Source organism: Lithobates pipiens, unplaced genomic scaffold (assembly GCF_037356315.1).
Source record: "Lithobates pipiens isolate NorthernLeopardFrog02 unplaced genomic scaffold, aLitPip1_a1.2 Scaffold_25, whole genome shotgun sequence".
Taxonomy (NCBI): domain Eukaryota; kingdom Metazoa; phylum Chordata; class Amphibia; order Anura; family Ranidae; genus Lithobates; species Lithobates pipiens.
In genome coordinates, this window is record NW_027507787.1 from 36206221 (window position 1) to 36218325 (window position 12105).

Sequence of the window (12105 nt, forward strand, 5' to 3'; positions counted from 1 at the left end):
GTCGCACTCTTTTTAGACCAATCATCTGCTGGCCAGGCCAGTCACCACTCTGCAGCACATGTATATTAAGGGGCTGGATGCTGGTAACATCAGTGCCTTTATATTGACACATGCCCATATTTGTTGTGGGGTGTGAATGACCTGGCCCGCAGCTGAATGGATAAAAAAAAGTGTGTGTTCTGTCTCACTCATATGTATTTTTTCTATGTTGTATTGAGCTCAGGGTTATATTGTTCTGTGGTATTCTGACATCTAGTGAACCACTACAACTTGTTTACATGTGTGATTTTGTATTTTCCCCTGTCCTCTCCTCTTGTTTTAGTGCTAGTTAGTTCAGTCCTAGCTAGACCCTTCCTGTTTCTTCCATGTTATTTTAGTCAGTGTTAATGTCTTGGGCTTAGGAAAGTCATTGATTGTCTTTTTACTTTTCAAAATACTGGAAAAACATATTGAAATTATCTAAAAGAGCATTGGATTCAACTTGCTGGTGAATGGTGACAAGTCGTCAGCCAATGACGCTACTATCTAAACAGAATGGGTCTAAGGAGGTACAGTATATCAATGCATAAAGCAGCATTTTTAAAAAAAAACACAACTTTTATATTTTCACAGATGTGAGTTCAGAGGATGCCTGAACATCCATATGAACCCTAGTCAACAGGAAAATATTTGTTATTGATAGACTTTGGCTTACATTTGTTTTGTGTATGTTATATTTGATATGAAAAGCCATATGTGAGGCGCATGCGCAAAGGTGTCTAAGCAGGACATGTCCGCTTAGAGCTCCAAACCGACTGGGACCCATCGGTCTAATATACTGAGTCACATCAGTATATAGCACCCTCACAGCGCCTAAATTGTTCCTGAAGATTGTGGGAACACATTGGTGATATGTACAGCAGAAGAAAATCCAAGTTGAAATCGGTAAAGATTAAGGAAACACTGACAAAAGCCGCTTCTAAAATGGTGACGGTGCCATCTCACCTCTACTCACAGCCTAGTAGCCAGAAACACATTTTTTGTTTATGTTTGTATAACTTTGTTGGTTTGAGTGTTAGCAGCTATAGAAATTCATTTTTCTGTTTTTGGTCATCACCTTTTTTCTAGGTTTAGCACGGTGTTATCCCCTTTTTTTCTGTTAGTACTCAGAAACAACTCAGGTCTCCCTCATCAGCACTGCGCTGTGAGCCTAATTTTATTCTAAGTATGACTCCCTAGTACTTTACAAAGCACTTCAATTGGCTCTGACCTGCTTGCCCAATTTGAACAGGTCCTCCACAAAGCACTGCAGAATACCTCAGATGCCATTACCGACAAACTAACACAGCAGGTAGGCCGACGCACCTCTATCTTAGAACAGAGCGTAAATGAATTCGATATCACTACCCCTACTCACACTGAACAATTGGAATCCCTAAAGGATGATTATTCTACCCTTCAAACTCACCAAGAAGATTTTGAGAATAGGGCCAGGAGATCAAATTAACAAATCCATGGTATTCCTGAAGAAATTGAGGATCTACAATCTACAGCTACAGCACTCTTTCAAGAACTTGCTCCAGCTATACCAATGGAACGGCTGGAAATGGACAGAATTCACAGAGCCCTAACCTCATGTAAAGAAGATGGACCCCCCCAGAGATATAGTTATTAAAATGCACTATTTTCACACAAAAGAACAATTGATGGAAGCTGCAAGGAATAAGGCATCTTTAATTTTCCAGGGACATAAGTACCAAGTCTTCCAAGACCTATCCCAATTAACACGAATTAAACGTAAAGAAATGAGACCTCACCTGCAAGTTCTCAAATTTCACTGCATATCTTATCACTGGGGTTTCCCCTTTGCTCTTTGCTTTTCATATAAAGGGACTTCCTATACCTGCAAATTTACGAATAACCTTCTTGCAACTATTCAAGACCTTTGCCTGTCAACACCTGCAACAATAACAGTTGGAGTCAAGCATCAAATTAATTCTTCACCCTCACAACAGCTCCAATATTCCCAGGATCCCCAGACAAGCCAGGTCCCTCTTAGCCCTCACAAAAGAGGCTGCTTTGCTTCACTACTACCTGAACAAGTCATTGCAAACTGATGTATTATGCATAATGACACAGGGCATGGTAAAGTGTACATCCAGTAACATGAGACACAGGTACATTAAACTTTTTCAACAAATAATGAAATTAGTAACTAATGCCGCATACACACGAGCAGTTAGTCAAACAGAAAAAGTCAGACAGGAGCTTTTCATCATATATTCCGATCAAGTGTATGCCCCATCTGACTTTTTACGTCGAAAATTCTGACGGACCTAGAAATAGAACATGTGCTAAATATTTCCGACGAAACCAATTCCTTTTGGAAACACCTCTCGTCTGTATGCTGTTTCCGATGGACCAAAAACAACGCATGTTCTGAAGCAAGTACGAGATGGAAGCTATTGGCTACTGGCTATTGAACTTCCTTTTTCTAGTCCCGTCATACGTGTTGTACGTCACCATGTTCTTTGACGGTCAGACTTTGGTGTGATCGTGTGTACGCAAGACAGTTTCAGTGGAATTCCATCAGAACTCTGCCGGAAAAACCTTCAGAGTTTATTCCGACGGGAAAACCAGACGTGTGTACAGGGCATTAGGAACAACCAACAAATACTATATGCTAATTAAGGATGAGGCGAACACTCCCCGGTTCGGTTCGCACCAGAACCTGTGAACAGACCTAAACCGTGTGAACTTTAGAACCCTATTAAAGTCTATGGGACTCGAACGTTCAAAATCTAAAGTGCTCATTTTGGGGGCTGTGTATAGTATGCCTGTAAAGGGACGCATATTTCCCATGCTTAGAACTGTCCCTGCACAAAGTGTCATTTCTGCAGGAAAAAAAGTCATTTAAAATCACTCGCGGCTATAATGAATTGTCGGCTCCCGTAATACAGAGAACACTCATTGAAAGTCATTGATAAAAAAAAAGCATGGGGTTCCCCCAAATTCAATTACCAGGCCCTTCAGGTCAAATTTTTAAAAAAATGATGTGGGGTTCCCCCTAAATATCCATACCAGACCGTTCAGGTCTGGTATGGATATTAATGGGAACCCCGCATCAAATAAAAAAAAAATAACGTGGGGTTCCCGCTAAAAATCCCGAAAAAAGTCTGTGTTTAAAACTTTTTTTTTGCATTGATACATGTCCCCTGGGGCAGGACCCAGGTTCCCAAACACTTTTTAGGACAGTAACTTGCATATTAGCCTTTAAAATGAGCACTTTAGATTTCTCCCATAGACTTGTACATAGACTTGTACAGGGTGTTCCGCGGCTTTTCGAATTTGCCGAAAACACCCCAAATTGTTCACTGTTCGCCGTTCGCATTCCGGTTTTGGACAGCCCGTCTGTTAATGTTGACATATATGTCTTTTGTGGCCCCCACCGAATCCCCGAGCGCAGGGGGCCACAAAAGATAGTTATGCGGCTGCCATGGAGGGGGCGGGACGAGTGGATACAGGAGTATTTCCTGTTTACTCAGCGTCCTGTGTAAAAGGAAGTCCTGTCTCCTGCGCTGCCATTGGACAACTGTTTTGTCCATCACAGGAGGCAGGACATTCAATTAAAGAGGCCGTCAATAAAAACAGGAGTTTCTCCTGTATATCTGTCGGCACTCATCCCGCCCCCCCCCCCCCCCCCGTCTCCTCCAAGGCTGCAGAGGACATGAATCAGGCTGTACTGATGGCAATGGTGAGTCTGCATTCGTGGAAAATTGTGGGCTGCATTCATGGCAACGTGTGGGCTGCATTCATGGCAATGTGTGGGCTGCATTCAGGGCAATGTGTGGGCTGCATTCATGGCAATGTGGGGGCTGCATTCATGGCAATGTGTGGGCTGCATTCATGGCAATGTGGGGGCTACATTCATGGCAATGTGGGGGCTACATTCATGGCAATACGGTGGGGGCTGCATTCATGGTAATACGGTGGGGGCTGCATTCATGGCAATACTCTGGGGGCTACATTCATGGCAATACTCTGGGGGCTGCATTTATGGCAATATGCTGGGGGCTGCATTTATGGCAATATGCTGGGGGCTGCATTCATGGCAATACACTGGGGGCTGCATTCGTGGCAATACGCTGGGGGTTGCATTCATGTCAGTGTGGGGGCTGCATTCATGGCAATACGGTGGGGGCTGCATTCATGTCAATGTGGGGGCTGCATTCATGTCAGTGTAGGGGCTGCATTCATGGCAATACGGTGAGGGCTGCATTCATGGCAATACACTGGGGGCTGCATTCGTGGCAATACGCTGGGGGTTGCATTCATGTCAGTGTGGGGGCTGCATTCATGGCAATACGGTGGGGGCTGCATTCATGTCAATGTGGGGGCTGCATTCATGTCAGTGTAGGGGCTGCATTCATGGCAATACGGCGAGGGCTGCATTCATGGCAATACGGTGGGGGCTGCATTCATGGCAATATGGTGGGGGCTGCAGATGGGCACTGACCCTTATTTTGCTTCACAGTTCTTTATTTAAAATATAAGATTATTTTTTTCCCTGAGACTTCCTTTTTAAAGTTAAGGTGTGTGGTATAAGTCGATTAAATACGGTATATCCAAATAACACACCCAAGCTCATCTATTCACCACACACAGCACAAAGGCAAGATAATTCTTGTTGGGCCGTGTATTAGTGTTTGGACAAACACACTTAGCCCTTGTACACACGATCGGATATTCTGACAACCAAATCCGTTGGATTTTGTCAGACGGATTTTGTCCTACGAATTTAGTCCAAAACTGTTGCATACACACGGTCGGACCAAGTTGTCAGAATTTGCGGTTGCCAAGAACGCGGTGACGTAAGCCGTGTACGGCGGGACTAGAAAAGGGAAGTTCAGCACCACGTCCGGCACCCTTTGGGCTCCTTCTGCTGATCTCGTGTTAGTAGAAATTTGGTGAGAGACGATTCGCGCATTTCAGATTAGTGATTCAGATCGCTACTGCTCTTCGGTTTGTGCTTGTCTTTGCGTATCTGATAATCAGTGCGTGCAGTCAGTAAGTATTTGTTTATCATTGTGGACTATATCTTGGTATAGTACGCTTTGAAAGGCATTTCTTATTGTCTGCTTGCTTCTGCTATTCAGGTCGTTCTTTCAGGCCTTGCTGTTTATCGGTGCTTTCTGGTGTCCGTTCTGATGAGCCGACTGTTTTGAAACCATGTTTCGTCTACGTACTCTTCGTAGAGTTTGTGCTGTGCAGGGGCTTCGTGTTGGGGTTGTTACTTTGACACAAGCCCGGTCCATGAACAGGGAGGGGATGCGTTTGTGGACCAAGAATTGGTTGCGCCAGCGTGACCAGTTCTCGCACATGTCTTTGCTCCGTAAGATCCGGGAGAATAATCCTGATGATTTTAGGAATTATCTCCAGATGACGGACCCCGTTTTTCACCGTCTTCTGGCTTTGCTGACCCCTTATATCACCAGGCAGGATACCTGCATGCGGCAAGCCATCACTCCGGAGCAGAGGCTCATAGCCACGTTGCGCTACTTGGCGACTGGGAGAAGCCTTCAGGACCTCAAGTTCTCGACAGGCATCTCCCCCCAGGCTCTTGGGATCATTATTCCAGAGACCTGTTCTGCCATCATTCAGGTCCTGCAGAAGGACTATATGAAGGTAAGTTTTATCTTTTAACATCACATGCTATGTATTTCATGATTGCTAATGTCTTGCATTTCTTTCCTCATTCCCTAATTACCATCATTGCAATATGCTCTAATTCATATACTCTGCCCCTTTGTCCTCAGGCATATTTGCCTCACTAACTTCCCCACCATGCTCTTCTTGGCCCATAAAACTATAGTCTAGTCACTTACCAATGTCTTTTGTCCGCTCCATAGTATTGCTTTCCCCTAAACACCCCCTATAATGTCTACAAATGTGATGTGTGTGCTTCAATTCATGCATAGTGACATTTTTTTATTTTTGGGGGTTGTGACAAACTCATTAAGAACCCCCCTCCTTTGTCGCGGATGAGGCGTTTGCCCTGGCGAACCATCTGATGCGCCCTTTCCCGATGAGGACCCTCACCCCAGAGCAGAGGATTTTTAATTTCCGCCTGTCCAGAGCCCGAAGAGTGGTGGAGAACACTTTTGGTATACTGGCCAGCCGGTTCCGCCTTTTTCTTACGCCTATTTACATGGCGGAATACAAACTGAATCACATAGTGCTGGCATGCTGTGTTCTGCACAATTTTATGAAAAAAGTTTGTATGAACTATGCGGTCTCAGTTGGCCAACAAGAAGCAGACTTGATGGAAACTGAAGATAACCTCAGGGGCCTTGAACCTGCTCATCCTGGCTTGCCCCCCCCCAAAGTGCCCGTGATGTTAGAACCCAATACATGGACTACTTTGGGGGTAGGGGGACATTGATATGCCAGACAATGTCTGAGCGGCATTTTACGAATACATTTTTATCTGAAACTCCTTCGTTTACTGCTTGGCTTGGTTTTAGGTGTATCCATTCCTAGGTATATTTATGTTTTTTCAAGTTGTGCCTTTTTCAACAACAGTGCAAACCCAAGTTCAGAGTGAGATGGGGGGACAGTCTCTTCTTCTCTTCTTCAGATAAGCTTATTATGTTGTGGGTCTGCTACACACACCTTGTTTTTGTAAATAATGTATGTAGTGCATTACTGACCAAAATCATGCTCATTTTCAGCACCATGGCATGAAAATGGCATGATTGTCCAAATTTACACCTCACTGTGGGTGTTTTGTACTAAAGGCACATCCACTATGCACTACAAGTGCACTGCAAAAGTACACCTGGAACTGCACTTGGAGTGCAAAGTGGAGTTGCCTTTAGTAAATCACACTCCATCTCAGCACAAACTAAAATTTTACTACAAATACATTTTTGGTGAAAAAAGAAGCCACACATTGTTGATAAGTAAACTTTTTAATACAAGCACATTCACATGTGCGTTTAGAAAAGGTTTTTACAACAAACCAAGAAATTGTGTGTATCAAAAACAGAGTTTAATCAAAATGTGGTTTACTTGGTGTTTTTGTGTAAACAGGCATGTATCAAACCGTCAAATAAAGAAAACAGGAACTTACAAAGTTCAACTTTGAAAAGTGAAGACAATATCAGACATGAGTATGTACAAACTGTGCTGATGTTGCCTTCATCACATGTGGTGTGACCCCTGAAAAATCCAAATTTGGAAGATGCACACAGTGTGTCAACATGTGCTATCTCCCATCATGGGGGATCAACGTACATGCTTTGGGGCTGCAACCCCTTCATCTCAGACACTTTACACAAAACACTTACATTGATCCCCCATGATGGGGGATAGCGCATCTTTACACACTCTGTGCATCTTCCAAATTTGTAATTTCGATAAATACCAAATTTTATGTTTAAAATAGCAAAAATAAAACCCAATCTAGTTTTTTGTGTTTCACACTCTCCCTAAAACATCAATGATGTTCTTCATTTGATTTTTAACATCATTGATGTTTTTCTGTATATTTTCCAAATACCGATTGCACCCCATTATCTCCCCAATCAGGATCTGGGCACTTTCACTTTTATTCTTCCACATCACCTACAAAACAAAGCAAAAAAACACACCATGTAATAAAAATATGGTGACATACATTGATGAGCTTACCGGAAGCTGTGTTCACCAACACTCACCTGTTGTGGTGACAATTTGCCCAACCTCCACGATCTCTCCTTCCTCCTCCTCCTCCTGATCCTCTGTTTCTGCTTTTGGAAGTTGCCCTTCTTTGGGAGGGGTGTGATCCCTGGTGTCCTCATACTTGCAGAGTCTTCTCTCCCCTATGAGAATGGAAAAAAAGAAAGAATTGGCACACAGAGGGCAGAATTAGGAATATGAAACATTGTTTGGAAGTGTTGTACAATTGTTTATTTTGGCCGAGCTTCAAGGTCATAACATTATTGGGGACACTGTGTTCAGCTGGAATACTTACCTGCAGAACGATGTTTCCTACGAACGAATGAAACCATGAACTTGAAAGTGGCCATTTTAAACTGCACAACATGAAATCAAAGCACATGGAGCAGGATGCAAGCAAGAATAATAATATGAACACACGACAACTACTTACTTTTTTGAAGAATACGATTGATCCTTATGTACTGCTCGTGCTCCCTCAGTTTCAGGTCTGACCAGCATTTTCTCAGTTGATCCTTGGATCGGTGTACCCCAAAATTCTTATGAAGACTCTTCACAACTTTATTCATGATCTTGGCCTTTCTGATATTTGAGTTTGGGTAAGGTCCATACGTCCCATCATAGTCGGTCCTGTTCAATATGTCCACCATCTCAAACATCTCTCCAAAAGACATATTTGAGGCCTTAAATCTTCTCTTCCTGGATCGGGACATTTCAGACTCCGGGCTTTCCTCACCCTCCTCCTCGTTAGTGGAACTATTATTAGTGCGCACCTGCGTTCTCTCCGCCATGTGCTCTCCCCACTGCGCCGGAAGCGAAGGGGCGGGGAATAGTCTAGAAAGAGCGTCAGGGGCGGGCAGAGTTTCACACATGCGCACTGTATATAAAATGCAACACGCGTGTGTCGTCCGTACGATCGGTGAACAGAGGGAGAAGCTGACACGACAAACGTGCAAACGAAGGTAGAATTTTGAACTTGGTACATCACTAGGCTACACTGCTTCTAGATTGAGGCCTGCATTAGTGCAGTTTAGACTGACATTAGGGTTTGTCTTGTGTTGTGTCTTGCAGACATTATGGACGGCTTCAACGACCATAGCTTCCTCCCTCTGTTCATCGATAAATACAGAGGCATGCCCTTCCTGTGGCAACCAAAACACCCTCAATATAGTAACAAACAAAAGAGGCAGGCAGCAATGTTGCAACTGGTTGAGTTTGTGAAGCCGGTGGTCCCCAAGGCAGACGTCAACTATTTAAAAAAGAAAATTGGTAGCCTCGGGAGTACATATCTGAGGGAGAGGAACAAGGTGCTTAAGTCCATGCAATCTGGAGCTGCAGCAGATGACGTTTATATTCCCACCCTGTGGTATTATGACAGGATGCATTTTCTGTCAGACCAGGCTGAGGTCAGAGAATCCCTATCTACTCTTCCTTCCACGTGTCCTTCTATGCTCCATTCCACACCCAATGAGTCTTCCGACGCCCAACCTGGGCCTTCCACTCAGGAAGAACTGTGGGAGCCCAGCTTGAGCCAGGTATAGTATTGTTGTACATATTTGTGGAGTAAAAATGAATGATGGTAACTTGATTTTTGCTCACTAATTGCTGAGTTTGGAAAGTGTTTCACATATCAATAGACAGTAGTGGCCAAAACCTTGAGGACAAGAAAGCAAAATGCTGGGCTCAGAATGATAGTCTTTTATATTGGTTAACAATTTTCAACAGTGTTGATGTGAAAATTGGGTGTGTTTGATGAACCAAAAAATAAAACTATGTCCCTTTTTCATACACAGGAAGAACTCAGCCAGGAACAGGAGGGTGTGGAAAGTGTCAGCCAGGAGGAGGCGGGGGTAAGCGTCAGCCAGGCGGGGGGCGACCAAAGGAGCCTCACTGAATGCCAGGTCCCTCCCCTCCGCCTTCCACGCAAAAGGGTGAGAAAGGGGGGGAATGTTGAGGAGTCGGCCCTGAGGCTGATTGGTGAGGCTTTTGCGGCACTCCAAGCAAAACCCACCTACCAAGAGTCCTTTGCCGCCTTGGTTGCGTGCAAGCTTGATAAAATGGAGCAGGGGCAACAGATCTTGTGTGAGGAGGTTATTATACACACCCTCAACAAGGGTCTGTTGGGCCAAATGACACAAGAAACACACTTGTGTGGTTTGGTCCATGCCCCTGCTCCTCCTCCTCCTTCTGCCACACCTCCAGCACCACAGCCACAGCCTGGAAGGAAGCGTGGAAGGAAGACCAGAGAGTGATGACCTGGGTCAGTCTGGTCTGACAGAAGATGCAGCCTCTTGTAGTACCACAGCCTGGGAACATAGATGTCATCTGCTGCTGTTCCGGGTTTCATGGACTTCAGGACCAGACTTCTCTCCCTCAGACATGTATTCCTCAGGCCACCAATTTTTGCGTTTAAATAGTTGATGTGTGCCCTGGGGGCCAAAGGCTTCGCTAATCTCCCCAGTTTCAACATCGCTGTCTCCCTCTTTATCTGTTACTGACACCTAAATAAAGGTATTTTTTGTTTGAAGAAATACTTGCGTATGTGTTTTACTTCCAAAAGGCCAGTTTATTTGTGAGCAGGCAGGTACATTTCAAAAAAACAAAGTGAAATGAATAACAAAGGGTACCAACAATAAACAACCTCCTGTAGATTAAAAAAGAAAAACAAAATATCAAAAATACAATAATGTTGTTGTGGTAAGTTTACACACAAAAAACACCCCAAAAAAAAGAGAAATGAGCAAACTGTCTTTAAAGGAGATTTTTAGGAAATCCAAAAATAAAAACATCCAAAAAAGAATAAACAAAATCTAAAATTGTGTAGATGTGATGCAAAAGAAAATTGTATTGCTGAAATGGTTAAAAAAGAGTAATGAAATACGTTCGGGAGAAGTGTGTGTGACTATGAGCATCAAAAGAAGTTCCTTCTTGCAGCATTGTAAAGAACAAGAGAATGCGCTTCATGAAAGAATTTTTAACATTGCAGCGTAACGAATGTGCTATATCGCTTACGAGCAGTAGTTTTACCTGAACGAGCGCTTCCTTGTCGGAATTTGAATGTGAGCATGCGTGGCACCTTGTCCGTCGGAATAGGCTACACATGATCGGAGTATGTCCGATCGGACCAGTTTGTCGGAAAATATTTCCAGCAAGTTGGAAAATTTGGTCCGATGGATATTCCGACGGAAACAGTCCGATGCATACCACACACAGTCGGATTATCCGACAAAACGGTCCGATAGGACACATTCCGTCAGAATCTCCGACCGTGTGTACAAGGGCTTAGACCGAATTTTAATGGTTTAAAGAATGTCAGACAAAATGGTCGGCCCTCAAGCAAGTTCACTTCATCAAATCTGGCCCTCTTTGAAAAAAGTTTGCACACCCCTGAACTACACCCTCCAGTGGCCAGTAAACAACGTAGATGGGAGCAAGGCCTGGTTGCTTGTATTGAGTATAAAAGCGATGATGTGACATGGCGCCCGTGCCCTGGAAGAAGTCACTTGGTGATGAAACACGTAGGGTGGAACGGCATGTCTACATCATCGTGTTTACTGGAAGTGACGACAGACGCCTTCATTACTTTCCGGATGTATTTAGAGATATAGGCATTCTTAACATACCAATGTGGGTGTGATTTTAAATCAATAAACCAGCGTTTTTAAAGGTTTTACACTATTTAGTGCTTTCCTATTTGCAATTGTGTCTGCAAGAGTATTGGATGTCTATCGAATGTCTACTCCAAGGCTATTCACCTGACTGCTTTAACCACTTGACCACTGGGCACTTAAACCCCCTTCCCAACCAGACCAATTTTCAGCTTTCAGTGCTCTCACATTTTGAATAACAATTACTCAGTCAGGCAACATTCAGGCAACATTCTACCCATATGAATTGTGTGTCCTTTTTTCACACAAATAGAGCTTTCTTTTGGTGGTATTTGATCACCACAGTTTTTTTTTTTTTTGCGCTATAAATGAAAAAAGACCGTTAAATTTGTAAAAAAAAAAAAAAAAAAAAAGCATTTTTCTTTGTTTTGGTTTAGCAAATTAGTCACTTTTCTTCATAAATTTTGGCCAAAATGTATACTGTCACATATCCTTGGTAACAATAATTCAAATTGGTGTATATTATTTGGTCTTTGTGAAAGTTATAGAGTCTACAGGCTAATCACTGAAAATTGATCTTACCTGATCACAATTCTCATTTCTTGAGACACTAACAAGCAAGGAAAGTACAAATACCCCCCAAATGAGAAGACAATCCAAGGTATTTAGTAAGAGGCATGGTGAGTTTTTTGAAGTTGTCATTTTTTCCCACAATTCTTTGCAACATGAAGATTTTCTTTTCTTTTCTTTTTTTTTTCCACAAAATTGTCATTAACAACAGGTAATTTCTCTCACATAG